Genomic DNA, 12,954 nt, shown 5'->3' on the forward strand with positions numbered 1-12,954 from the left:
GTGAACTAATAAGACATATTTTTTCCTTCACTTGATACACTACTGTTAAGGAAATGTGTCTGAAACCAGATGGTAAGAGCTGGCGTTGGAAAGTACATGAGAAGGATTGTTCTTACCTCAGAAGCTCAGTTTTATAGCTCTGTGTTCAGCTTGTACTCTGTTTGTTTCTTTATGGCTGTTGGATTACTCTGCTCTTGCAAGATAAATTATCATTTTTCTGGGACATTTAACAAATGCCATGGGCCAAATTCCGATTCGGTGTAAGTGGGTATGATCCCATTGACTTCTATGGAAATTACACCAGGTCTGACTCTGGCCTGACATACAGACTTTATATCAGCTAGGAAATGTGTGTGAACACAAAGTGTGATTGCTTGGTTTTGTAATTTGTGGGTAAATATCTTTTTCCTTGTGACATGTTTTTTTTTAACATAGCACCACAGCCAAATTTAAACCTGTGGTACAGATAACAGATTTTGTCCCTGTGAGTGCACTGTCTGAAAAATTTGCAGTAGAACATTCCTCCTAAATACACAACCATTTGACAGCATGCAAGAAAGGCTTTACCTACCTATGGGAGTGGCTTTGCAATAAAATAATAATAATAATAATATTGGCCTTAGTCATTCCATTGGTTTCTGTGGAGTGGTTGCTATGGCAGATTTCTTATGGTGGGTGCAAAAAGGAGGAATGCTGCGTCTGTGGCATTGATCCTCTGACACAAAGGCCCCAGAAAAAGAGCTTCATGCAAACTGGGCTCAATGGAATTTTAGCGGGGGTAGAATGGGGAAGAGCCACTATCTTTGGCATTTTTCCTCCTCCATCTGTCCCTCATGCCCAAAGTCTTCTCTGAGCTTTAGCAAAAATGCTAAGGGCCCACTCCTGCAATCCATCCGCACCTGAATAGCCTCAATGATTTTAGTGGGACTAGTCACACATTTAAGGGCTGAAAAATCAGGCACCCAATTATCACACATCATCAACTTATCCAAATAATTCCAAGTGCAGGCGCAAAATAAACAAAAGAAGCATCACACCATAGAATATGAGGAATGCTAGGCCCACCTGCTAAGTCTGGATCCATATTTTAACACCCTGGAGTTTCAAGGTATTTGGGTCCCATTATAAAGTGAAGATGTGTTCGATGAGATGTTTTAGTTTAACTTGTTCTAAAGATAGGGCCATTTATTGGCTGCAGGTCTAGATGTAGGGATGGATACAAAACTCATGAGGTCAGATGTGATGTTTTAGTTCAGGAGTCTCTTTAATTGAAGTAGAGATTTGGTCATACTTAAAAAGAAAGAAAAATGTGCTCAGAATATCAAGAAACCTGCTGATACATAAGCTAATAGGGTGTGGAATTGGCTCCCAAGGAAAATGGTGGAAGACCCACTGTCTGGTTGGGACACAACACTCCTAAATATGCACTGGGGAATAATCTTGTTTCCGCAATCCTGCCTTGGCAGGGAAATTGTCTAGATGATTTGATGGGGCTCTTTTCTGTCTTCTATGGTGGTTATATTTTCAAACAACCTGACACTAAACAACATAAACCAAACAGGGTGCACAAAGATCCTGAGATCAAAGAATGTCACAGACCTACTCTCATGATTAGTGCATGATGGATCAGGCCAGAGCTGCTGCCCCAAGAGTGAGAACACCCTGCACTTGTTGTCATTAGATCATATTATATTTATAACTGCTACTTCAGGAATTCCGGCTCCATATTGTTTTAAGCTTTAAAAAATAATAGTAAAAGACCTTGAATCATACTTGCTAATGTAGTTTACAGAGCATGGGGGTTTGCCAACTCTCACAGATGAAGCCCCTTGAGCAGTCCTGCTTCTGTGTTCTGCAATAGCTCCAGCCTGCAGGTGGTTTTCAGTGGTGCACATTACAGTAATCTGGCCTTGAGGCCACAAAGACATAGATCACGATGACAAGGTCTGTGCCTGGAATTAAAGGTCACAAATTTTGAATACTTTAGAATCTTTTTTTTTAAAAAAAGCCTCTTTTGGCGATTGCTTTCATAAATAAAGAAATAAAAGCTTTCCAAGTTCAGATTGCTGTCAGAAATGACCCTCGGGATGCAAACCTCAGTTTGCTTGGGTTAAATCCCACCAATACGTAGGGCAGCCATCAAGCGATGAGCTCTTCCAGATGGCGTGTCCCACAACGAATATTTCCATATTGTCTGGGCTGAGTTTTAGCTGTTTGTCATGTATCCAGCCTGCCATAGAAGTGAAGCAGCAGTATAAAGATAGTCAGTGACTCCCTACCGCTGCAGGAAGATAAGTATTAGCAACAGATATAGGCTACCTAAGATGATGTTGCCTATTAGCTCTATGAGTATACTTCAAATAGGTGTATTAATTCTCTGACCATATGAAAAAATGTACAAGTAACCATTTAGTGAGTAACAAAGCAGCATACACAAGAATTGTTTGGTTCCTAGTGCAACCTGTTCATGCTGATGCTTCTAATGCTATCATCTTCTGCTACAAAAACCACCATACCCACTGCTGTCTATCCCTTGCTCATGCTCTTAGATTTAAAATTGATACATTCTAAGTCTTTGTGTGTGTTAAGAGGAGAAAAATCCACTTCAGACTTCCAATGATGGAACTGCCTGCGCAGCGAGATCACTAACTATTAAGGGCCTGCTGCCTACCTGAGTAGCAAGAACGAGGGCAAAGAGCATCTCCATTGCCTCCCTAAGGGGGTACCTGCACCACCAGAACCTGTGCAGGAAAAGAAGGAGCAGTCAGACTACTATTCCTCCACTCATACAATAGGGAATTTCCCACTGCATTACATTAGTTTTAACCTAGTGAAACATCATTGACTTCAGTTAAGGTAGACTGGTGTAAAACTAGAGTAATGTAGTTCTCTACAGTCATGGAGCTTTGTTTGAAAAGTACAAGTGCAGGACAGAATCATGTCTGGTATTACTCTTTTGGGACACTGTGAAAGAGCTACTGAGGCATTCCATTATATTGCTCACAACCCTTAGTTCAAGGATATACCTGAAAGACGTAAATCAGATATGAAAGAAGAATCTACAAGTGGCTAATATGTTAGCGAAATTGTTTTACTATATTTGATCCTTAAGCAAAGTTTAGCTTTAATTCGTGCACTCAAAAAAATACAATGAAAAAAAAATTTTTTTAATCCCTCCCGTTTCATCTTCCAGTATACTAGTGCATTAGTTTCCTCTCACTCCTGCTAAGTGAGTAAGTGTGTTTGCAGTGTTAGAGAAATCTGGGTTGGAGAATACACATTTCACATAAATTAGATGGGAAAGTACAGTTCCACTATTGTATTGTCTAAATTACATGGAAACTGGCCTTATGCAAGGAGTAAGTCCTCACAGAACAGGCCCGTAGGCTTTCGGTTTAATTATCATAAGCTTCCATTTAATTAACTTATTAAGTGAGTTGGTGTAAGAGTAGGACTACCGTTTTGCAGATGATTTCTGTGAAGAGAAAATATTTACATTCTAAATGATTGGAAAAGAAATGAAACTGTTCTAGAATAGTTTTCAATTTCAGCTTGTATGGGACAAGAATTTACCCATTTTTTTCCTCCAAAGTCTTGTCATGGTGATCTTCCTTCTGGCTTATTTGCCAGGATGGGAGGGCGTTAGGTGCTCTAATTTATATGAAATCTACTCCCTTGCCATTTGGCCTATGAGTGAAAGCAGCCTCTTTGCAGTGGCCTGGAAGAGCAACTGCAGCTCCTCTCTGTCACTGGCTTAGGTTATGGGGGTCAGTTGATCCATATCAATGCACAGCCTGCTCACTCTCAGAGCCTGCTTCTACCCTCCCCCTACATCAGCCACCCAGACTGTCCATGCAGGGTTGGTTCTGAGACTCTCTCTAGGGTACGTGGTTGCTCCACAGGCTCTAAGTGTGGTAGAGGGCTATGTACTAAGCAACTTCACCCAGAGTTCATGCAGGCTCAAAGCTTTATTTACTGAATCAATGCCAAGTGGCTCCATACGGCATGCATTAGCTTTGTTAACTTTTAGGAAATAGCGTATGAAAACATTTATTGAGTAAAAACCTGTTATCTCTTATTTTATTGTATAATATTTAAACTTCATAGGTGTCACACATGCAAGGAAGTGCTTCTTGGTACCATTCATCTAGACACGAGGTTGTGAAGCAGCAATACATGGTAGACCTTGTTGTTCTACACTTAACTGCTTTCATTTTAGAAAAAATAATTAGACAAAATTGTACAAACAAGATGCTATAAGGAAAGATGGGAAGCTGACCGAGTGGTTTTTCCTGCTAATAAATATGTTTAAGAACAAATGGTAGAAGGACAAAGTACACATGATGAATGTTAATAGAACATCTTAGCTGCCTAATGAATTTGAGAAATTGCTTGAGAATGGTTAATCTGTGTGATAATATGACCCTCCAGGCTAGTTAGATCTATGGTGAAGTCTTATCTTCTGTCTACTAGCAAGTTTCCTGAGATTCATGCTGAATTCTTATAAAGGAAAGATCATTCACAATTTGAAGAGCATATGCATATGCAATTCTGTTTTTTTTAAATGTTGAAATTATATAAAAAATAGAAGTATGAAAAGCAAGCTCCAAGACTATGCATTGCTAATTACAATTTGATGACAATCTTTCATGACTTTTGAATACACTGCTGAGCAAGTTCTTATTTATTATAGAATCATATACAACTTTAGCTTTAAGTTGCTCCACAACAGTATTAGATTTTTAGAGGTGACTGCATGCTGAATTAAACCCTGCTCATGTGCTGAAAGGCAAACACATCGTCTGAGTATTTTCCTTGTTCAGTAAGGCATTCCTTACACACCATTTACAAAAATTTCATGGGAAAAAAAATCACAACACCCACATAACTGTTTTTATAGACTAGCATGGTATGAAGGGAGTTAATCATGAAGTAGTTAAAAATGTATATAGAAATTTCAAAAAAATGTTACTCTAGACAGAGTCATGTGTTACCATATGAGAGACCTCAGATCCAATATGACCATGCGATTCCTCCTTCCTGAGCCAGTGGAATCAGCTTGATTTCAGAGGGAAGGAAATGGGGAGGCAAAATTAGAGGATGCTATGCCATGCTCTTAAGGCACTCCATGTTGGGTGCACCTTGGAGGAAGATGGGAAGTTAAGGGAAAAATTCTACTGCAAATGTAATTTTTGATACTCATCAGAGCAAAACCAGAGAACCATTAGACCAGTTTTCAGAATGATCTAAGGCTATTTGGTACCCAAACCCCATTGAAATCTCCACTGAAATTCTTAGTCTTAAGTACACGGTAATTTGCTGCTGCACCAGTTCCTTCTTTTTGAAGAATGGGATAGATTTTTCTCTTCCAAATATGAACATACAGGTTTAGAAAAAAGGAAGAGGAGCAGCTGATTTTGCAGTAGGCCTGGAGATGCAACAGAGCAAACGACAAGGCTGAGCTTAAAAATGATTTTGTATAAAATGTGAAGTGAAGAAGCTTGTGCTTTGCTCTGACGCAGTATCTATACTCCCAAACAGAAGTCTATGATCCACTTCTCTCCAGAGGTCTTAAGAAGCTCAAGAGAATGGTGATACTGAGAATGAAGAGCAGAGAGTAACACATTTGAGCACAAGTAACACCCCACCATAACGTGCAACTGAAAAGTGAGAGGGTATTTGTAATACCTGTGTTCATACTGCATAGTTGTACTCAGGAGGTCCTGCTGAAAATACATGTATATAATTTAAGAAAAAGAAGTTTTTATACTAAGAAATAATGGCTTAAAGCTTTCTTATTGGGAAAAATTCCAGCCTTTGTGCTCATATCCTAGTTATTACAGTAAAGACTTTTAAATGGGAGATATTTTAAAAGAGAACTGCATGTGGGTGATAAAAGAATCATGCTTATTTTTTTTAATGCAATGGTAAAATTTTACTTTGGGAAGGTATTTTATCAAGTTCTGAATTAGCTAGTACAATAGACAAGTTCTACTTGTAACATTTATATAACATATATAAAGACAAACAAAGGATACTTAAAAAAAGACTCAACGAGCTATATAACAATACCATTGCAAGCAGGCATTTGAAGTCCCACAACTATTTAAAAATGGAGTTGAGGTGGAGGCATCAGGGTCTTTAATGTATGGCAATAGAATAAGGAACAAGTTAAGAAGGACTTTGAAAGTTTTTAGAAACTTACAAGCATGCTAATTAACTGCAAAATTGTATTAGTTATTCCACCTGACTTTTGCGGAAGAGATATATCTAGGAAAGATATGTGAACTGATATAGCTACAGCTCTGAGCACTAGCCAACACAAGGTGATGGCTCTTGGCATGGTATTTGCTATTATGACAGCTGGAATATTTATTTTCAGTGATTCTATTAAAATACTGATAACAATGATAGAAATATATTTTATCAGCAATGACAGAAATGCAAAGAAGATTGTGGAGTAAGAGCTGGTGTGTGAGAGGAAGATCAAAAAAGACATGACAAAATCTAACATCAGCATCATCTGTGATACATATAAGAGACAGTGATGCTTCAAAAATTAAGAAAAAAACTGATGATGGGGGTGACAGAAGATGTTCTTCTCCAAGACAATGATGGAACAGTAATTATAGACAAAGATGACATGTGATGAAGAGTTTTACCCTCAAACTCTACAGGAATGGATCTAGGCAAACATATATCAACATACTCTATGATAGCAGGAATGGGAAATGAAATGAAAGGTGAAATACATCTTCCAATTGAGCAATAACGTCAGCCTTGTGGTATCAGAAACGAGATGGGAGCCTAACAACAACAGATAAACTAACAAACGTGTCCCCAGTAGAGAGACAAAAAGAGCATCCCCAAGACAGAAAGAACCTTGCCCCAGCAATGCATTCTCATGGTTTATAAGAAAGCTGCCAAAGGACGTGTAAGCCTTCTGCATATAATTTAGAGTTGGGCCTAGAAGGGGCTTCTTTCACGATGACCTGCTGAAACCATTCTAGAATATCAAAAGACCAGAGGTCTGGATGCTGCCTCCAATGAGCCTTAGAAGTGGCATTTCTCTCAGTTTGTACTATGTATATTTAAGAGTGCCCATCTTAGGCTCTCAGGGCTGTAAAACAAAAGATTGTCACATAAAAGATTCAAACCACTGCAACTCTTCCCCACAGAACCAGAAATAATGAATGAATGAAATAATGTTGAAATCAAAACCCCTTTCTGCCACAAAGACTGGATAAAGATCAACCGTGTGAGTGCTTTTGACCACAGTTACAATGCTGAAAGCCACTCATGGAAAATGCCCTGTTGGCAGCTTCCTCTCTTTTAAACTGAGGGGGCTTGAACTTCTCCAATAACCACTCTCTGGCCTTGTGGAATTGGAGAGAGTGGCAGAAGTGGGCAAGCATAAGAGTTGCAAATGTTGTGAGGTGTGATCTGAGCCATCACCAGTCATGTTTTTATTCTGAACAGTACACTAAAAAAGGATGGCTGGAAGTGAGACCAGTGAAGTCAAGAACCTATTAGACACCATATGGTTATAGTGCCATAACACTCGCTCTTGCCACAGGGACAGTCTGTTTAAAAAAAATCACACTTTGTTTGCCCTGCTTTACTACCACAATGCAAAAATAGTTCCTTTTGTTCAAAGCAGAAGTAAAGCAAAGCATGGACACTGCCTTCCACTTTCACTAATGGAGCGGAGAAGGTCCCAGTTAAGACACACTGCAACTTTAATGTGAGATTCTATGCTTCCAGGGGTTGCTCTTGCAGGAATACTTTCACCCAAGGATGGAGCAATTAAGTTATTAAATAATGTCCCATGTCAAACACCACAGCAAAAGTCATAATTTTAATTAGGATAATCAACAAACACAGCTATGCCCTAGACTAGCTGTAAGATGTTCACGTTCCATTAAAACATTTCTAGTCCACTAAGGCCACGTCTACACTACAGCATAAAATCAAAATTATTAAAACCGGTTTTATAAAACTGGTTTTATAAAAATCGATTTTACGCATCCACACTAGGGCACATTAATTCGGTGGTGTGCGTCCATGGTCCTAGGCTACCATCAATTTCCGGAGCGGTGCACTCTGGGTAGCTCAGTAAAAGAATGAGACCAATAACTTCGATTTCCGTCCACACTAACCCTAAGTCGATATAGTAATATTGATTTTAGGTTTACTCCTCTCGTTGGGGAGGAGTACAGAAATCGATTTTAAGAGCCCTTAAAATCGATTTAAAGTGCCTTGTAGTGTGGACGGGTACAACGTTAAATCGATTTAACACTGTTTAAATCGATTTAACGCAGTAGTGTGGACCAGGCCTCAGATATGACTTTTTATATTGTGCTTACATTGTTCTGTAGAGAATAATTTCCACACAAAAAATTTCCACACCAAAAAAATGCAAGGAACTTTTATTATCTCTATTACGGTCTCACCTATGGGACCAGATCAGGGCCTAGGCTATACACAAACTTGTAACAACACTGTCTTTATATCTGTACAATGCTAGCCAATAAGATCATAGCAGATTGTAAATGCCCACCCATCACTGTGTCACTTTGACTCCTTCATTACACCATTTTAGATACTCTCTGTAAAAAAATAACAGTCCCATCATCAGCTCCCTATCATTTACATATAAGACACTGTCAAAGAGTTAGCTGAGACAGGAAATGCTATAGAAATGCTTGTCCTGGTCACATACACACTTACTACTCATGAACTATGAGAACTGATAAAAAGATCAAAAGCATATAAACTAGGCAAATGAGTGCAAATGAACTCAAACACTGTGATCATGTTCAAGCATGCAAAAAAAAAATGAAATGGAAAAATTAGTATGGAATACAGAACTTCAGACAGATGTTCATGTAGAAACAAGAGGAAATAAGTAAGGAGGCAAACCATGCAAAGTTGGCTTGAGAACATTCAGGAATATGAGAAAAACTGTAAAGAACAATTTCCCATTTAGCCTGAAGCAGAATTAGGGCCTGATTTTGATTCCATTGAAGACATTAGTTCAATCAGCTTCACTGGGAGCCCCATCCGGCTACCAGAGTTAACAACTCAGAAACCTGTTTTCTGTATCCAAACCAAAAAAAACCCAAACCCAGAAATTTGCCATCAGAGGAACACATGTTCCAATACTGCTCCCATTGAAGTTAATTACAAAATGCCCATTGACTTAGGTACTGCGGGATCATGCCCACAACATATTATACATTGGCTAAGGCTGCACTTTTCTCTGTGGCCCCTTGTGATTTTTTTTTTCATGCTTTAAAAGAAAAATATTTATGAGTTTAACATCTTGGGATTCTTAAACATGCAAATTATGGTGTGATCATAAACAGATGAACAAATGTCTGTGATGGCCTTGGGGGCTGCCATGCTTTGCATGGGAAAACTAGTGTAGAGAATGTGTTTAGTGGCAAACCTGTTGTGACCCAAGAGCCCCCCCCATCAGAGGATTCTCAATCAGACTTTTAATCCCCCAAAATGTCATGCAGTCCCTTAGCCTACCCCACATTGAAATCAATGGATGTTAGGCGTCTAAATACATTGTAGGATCGGGGCCTTCCTGCATGAGTGAAGCAAGCATAATTTGACAGTCCTGGGTGGAAATGAGCATTCAACTGTATGGGATATTTATCCAGCAGTGGACTGATAGAAATTGCTGCCGATGGTGGCACTGCTGCAGATGAGTAGTGCTGCATATCATGATTAATTTGTACATACCAAGGAATAATTAGCAGAATAATCAGTGTTTGTCTGATATTTATTGTGGGATTGAATGAATTGCTAAACTGGCATTGCAATAGGAAAAAAAACCCTTTAAAATGTAAATTCATAGATTTTATGTTTCACTGCAGCATGTGTGATCCTGAGAGTTACCCTCAAAAACCAATCTGTCGCCACTGCCGCTGGCGTTGACTTGTGAGTCTCAGCAGAGAGGACAAGGAACAAATATGGATGAAAATCAAACCACCTCCTCACCTCGGTAGGGTATGGGCCCTGCAGAAAAAGGTTGTGACACATTCCCAGAGTGGTGGCAGAAAATATATGTAATGACTGCCCATGCAGTACCTATCATGGCTAGGACTTCAGCCACCTGGGTTTAAAGTCTGATGCATTACATCTACTGACTCCTATGACATCTTTATAGGGCAGTGGGTATTGTCCAGGGTTCTCCGCTCAGGGTCTCATTCTGCAACCCTTGCTTTGACCCAAGGTCTCCCCCCACCCCTTTCTTTTTATTAATTATTTGTTCCCTGTATTTAAGTTGATACCATGGGCGAACGTTTAGCCCTTCCCCACTGTTGAAGGGGGAGCTCTTTGTTCTTTCTATAGACAGAGCCCTCCCCTTCAAGACACTGTCCATGGTTCTCTGCTCCATGTACCCTTCTGGTCCCCTTTAATATCCCTCTGACCTCTCACCCACCCCCGCACATTTCATTTGTTCTCTATATTTAGGGAAATATCTTTCACTGCTAACTCAGACTCTTATATGTGTGTTGCCCCTAACCCCCATCCCATTCACATGAAAAGCTCTGACCGAAATCTGGTGGTGCATTCAACCCAAACTAGCTGGCTTATTTGGGGCTCTAGGCTGAAGTCTGAGTGAGGCTTTCACTCAAGCTGGTAACCCACCCACTTTGCAATGAGGACACATGCTAACCCACTCAGGTGCTGATTGTCCTCCATTGCCTTCTCACAATTCACCCTGTATGTCAAGACAGACAAGTTCTCCCATAATTCCCTGGGAAAGCATCCTAGAGCAGCTCAGCTTTCTGCAGCACAAAGAACCATGGCATATTCCCCCAGAAATTCTAGAAACACACACACAAGTGCAGCACTAGTGAGGACACAGTAACTCAGGTATGGCTTTGCAGTGTAGCAGCTCACATCAGTGCTAGGCTAACCCTGGTGCTCGGATCTGGGTGCCAATCACCCAAGTGAATGCTGCAGTTAAGACACATCCTTAATTGGTACCTGCGTCTGTGCAGTCCCTTCTCTCTCATGAGTGGAAGCCATGGCTGTTTTTGTGGGAAGAACCTTTCAGAGGTCTCACCCCTCATGCAAAAATGTAACAGATTGATCCTTCATCACCACTCATTCAAATAGCAATTTAAAAATATTTAAAATAAATAATTGAACAAGTCATTTAAAATAATTGTTTAGTGCATCTTCCCTCTCCACTGGATTGCAAAATCATCCAGAATAATGTTACCATGTCCTTAAAGTGAATCCATTGAGAGAATTCAGACATACTTAACTGTCTTTACAGTGGAATGGAATGAAAAGCCATGAGTTGTTTCAGAGGACTGCAGTGTGCAAAGTGAGATTCCAGTGATCCACCACATAAAATTGAATTGTTCGAAGAAAGCAAGAAAGAAAAATCTATACTCTCAAAGAGGGTTCTGCTTCATTTTCATATATAATTTGTTATGTAACAATATAAGAAGTCTGGACGTTTTGTTACATACTTAAAATAAATTTCTGAAATTGTCTTTACTCCATTTTTTTAAAATCATGAATTTTGATGCTATCTCATAACATGAAGTACATCTCATTATAGCACACTGACGCATGTACAGCTAGCCGCAGACAGCCTTATTGCAGAGAAGAACTATTTACATTAATGAGAAGGAATTTCTTTTAAAAAAAAGTTTAGTGAAAGCAAACTGTTTTGAACTGAACGTGCCTCACTGAACTACTTTCTTCTTATGTCAAGAAATTATTTGCAGTAACCTTGTCATTAGTCAGTTATGTTTGTGATATCAGATACATATGATGGCAATTAACGGCAGAACCTCAGCAGATCCTAGTAGTATGTTCACGGATAGCTACAGCTATTTTCAGCAGAGTTAAACTTACTGCATCAAAGAATCTCATAGAGAAAAGAAAATGTGGTAACTGTTGCTTTAAATTATAGCTATCATTACTTCAAAAGGATATTCAATCAGAAACCACTGCAGATTAAAACTATTTACTTTTTCTGACACTGAAAGGAAAGTAGGCAGTTTCAGCCTGTCATCTCTTAATTTTCTTGAATGAAAAAAAAAAAGCCGTTTGGTCTAAGAAAAGTCAGTTGGGAATTACCAGAAGGAATATGCTGAAACAGCTCTCCTGCTTTATTTTGACCTTTCCATGCCTGTCAGCCTCCTTAAGTGTCCCAGGTTCCTTGCAGCTTATTTTGAAGAGGCAGCTGGAAAAAAAAGTTGTGTTACTGTTTTGGCTACTTTAACATCATGTACGCACAGCAATTTAACAACAGGTGGAGTCCTTCTTACTCACATGGACATGTTTTCTTCCTAAAATGAGAAGGTAGAATAAATAAAGTCATGGTCTTCTGAAGAGTAAATTCCAAGTAAAAGCATAGGCTCATGTACAAATTAGCTGGAGGGATCAGAGACTTTTTCTAGTAACAGGAAAATACCATCTACCAAAAGTTTAAGCAAGGGAGTTCCTAGTCTAGTGTTCTATTCAATGCAATGTTTGTTTAGGTGGGTGTTGGCGTGGGAAGGTCTGCAGAATTCTCAGAAGCTAATCTTAAATAAAGTAACAGCAATTTTACTTATACAGGTATATCCTTTCTGCCCGTTCCCCTTGCCAACATGCTTAGGATGCTGAGCAAACAGTCAAGTTACAAGAATATTAAAGTATCATAAAAAGGAGAAAAGAAAATTTTAAAAAGCTAATTTAAAAATGCAACATTGTTTAAAAAGTGGGGGGGTGGGCTGGTATCCTACATGGTTGCAAACAGTGACCACCTTAAAACTAGAGTAAAACATTCACCACTGCAGGCAAGGAACATGTAGCACAAATCAGGAATTAGGAGGTGTGTGTGGGTGTGAAGGTGGCCCCCAGAGAATCTATGTCCAGCACAGACTTTATGAGGTTAGGCACTACAGTATGAAAACTTGTACAGTGCAGGGG

The 12,954-nt window shown here is 39.3% G+C and overlaps 1 long non-coding RNA gene across 2 annotated transcripts; it reads right to left on the minus strand.

Annotated features, from left to right (window-relative positions):
• Positions 1 to 1,191: 1,191 nt before the first annotated feature.
• On the minus strand, positions 1,192 to 12,468 carry LOC115660554. Of its 2 annotated transcripts, XR_004002840.1 has the most exons (4): positions 12,313 to 12,468; positions 12,118 to 12,223; positions 2,672 to 2,741; positions 1,192 to 1,952 (listed from the first exon to the last, which is right to left on the minus strand). It is a non-coding gene; the product is annotated as an uncharacterized LOC115660554 (long non-coding RNA). The 2 variants fall into 2 exon arrangements; XR_004002841.1 differs by lacking the exon at positions 2,672 to 2,741 and having other exon boundaries at positions 12,313 to 12,467.
• Positions 12,469 to 12,954: the final 486 nt, after the last annotated feature.

The sequence above is a fragment of the Gopherus evgoodei genome, chromosome 12, assembly GCF_007399415.2.
Source record: "Gopherus evgoodei ecotype Sinaloan lineage chromosome 12, rGopEvg1_v1.p, whole genome shotgun sequence".
Lineage (NCBI taxonomy): Eukaryota > Metazoa > Chordata > Testudines > Testudinidae > Gopherus > Gopherus evgoodei.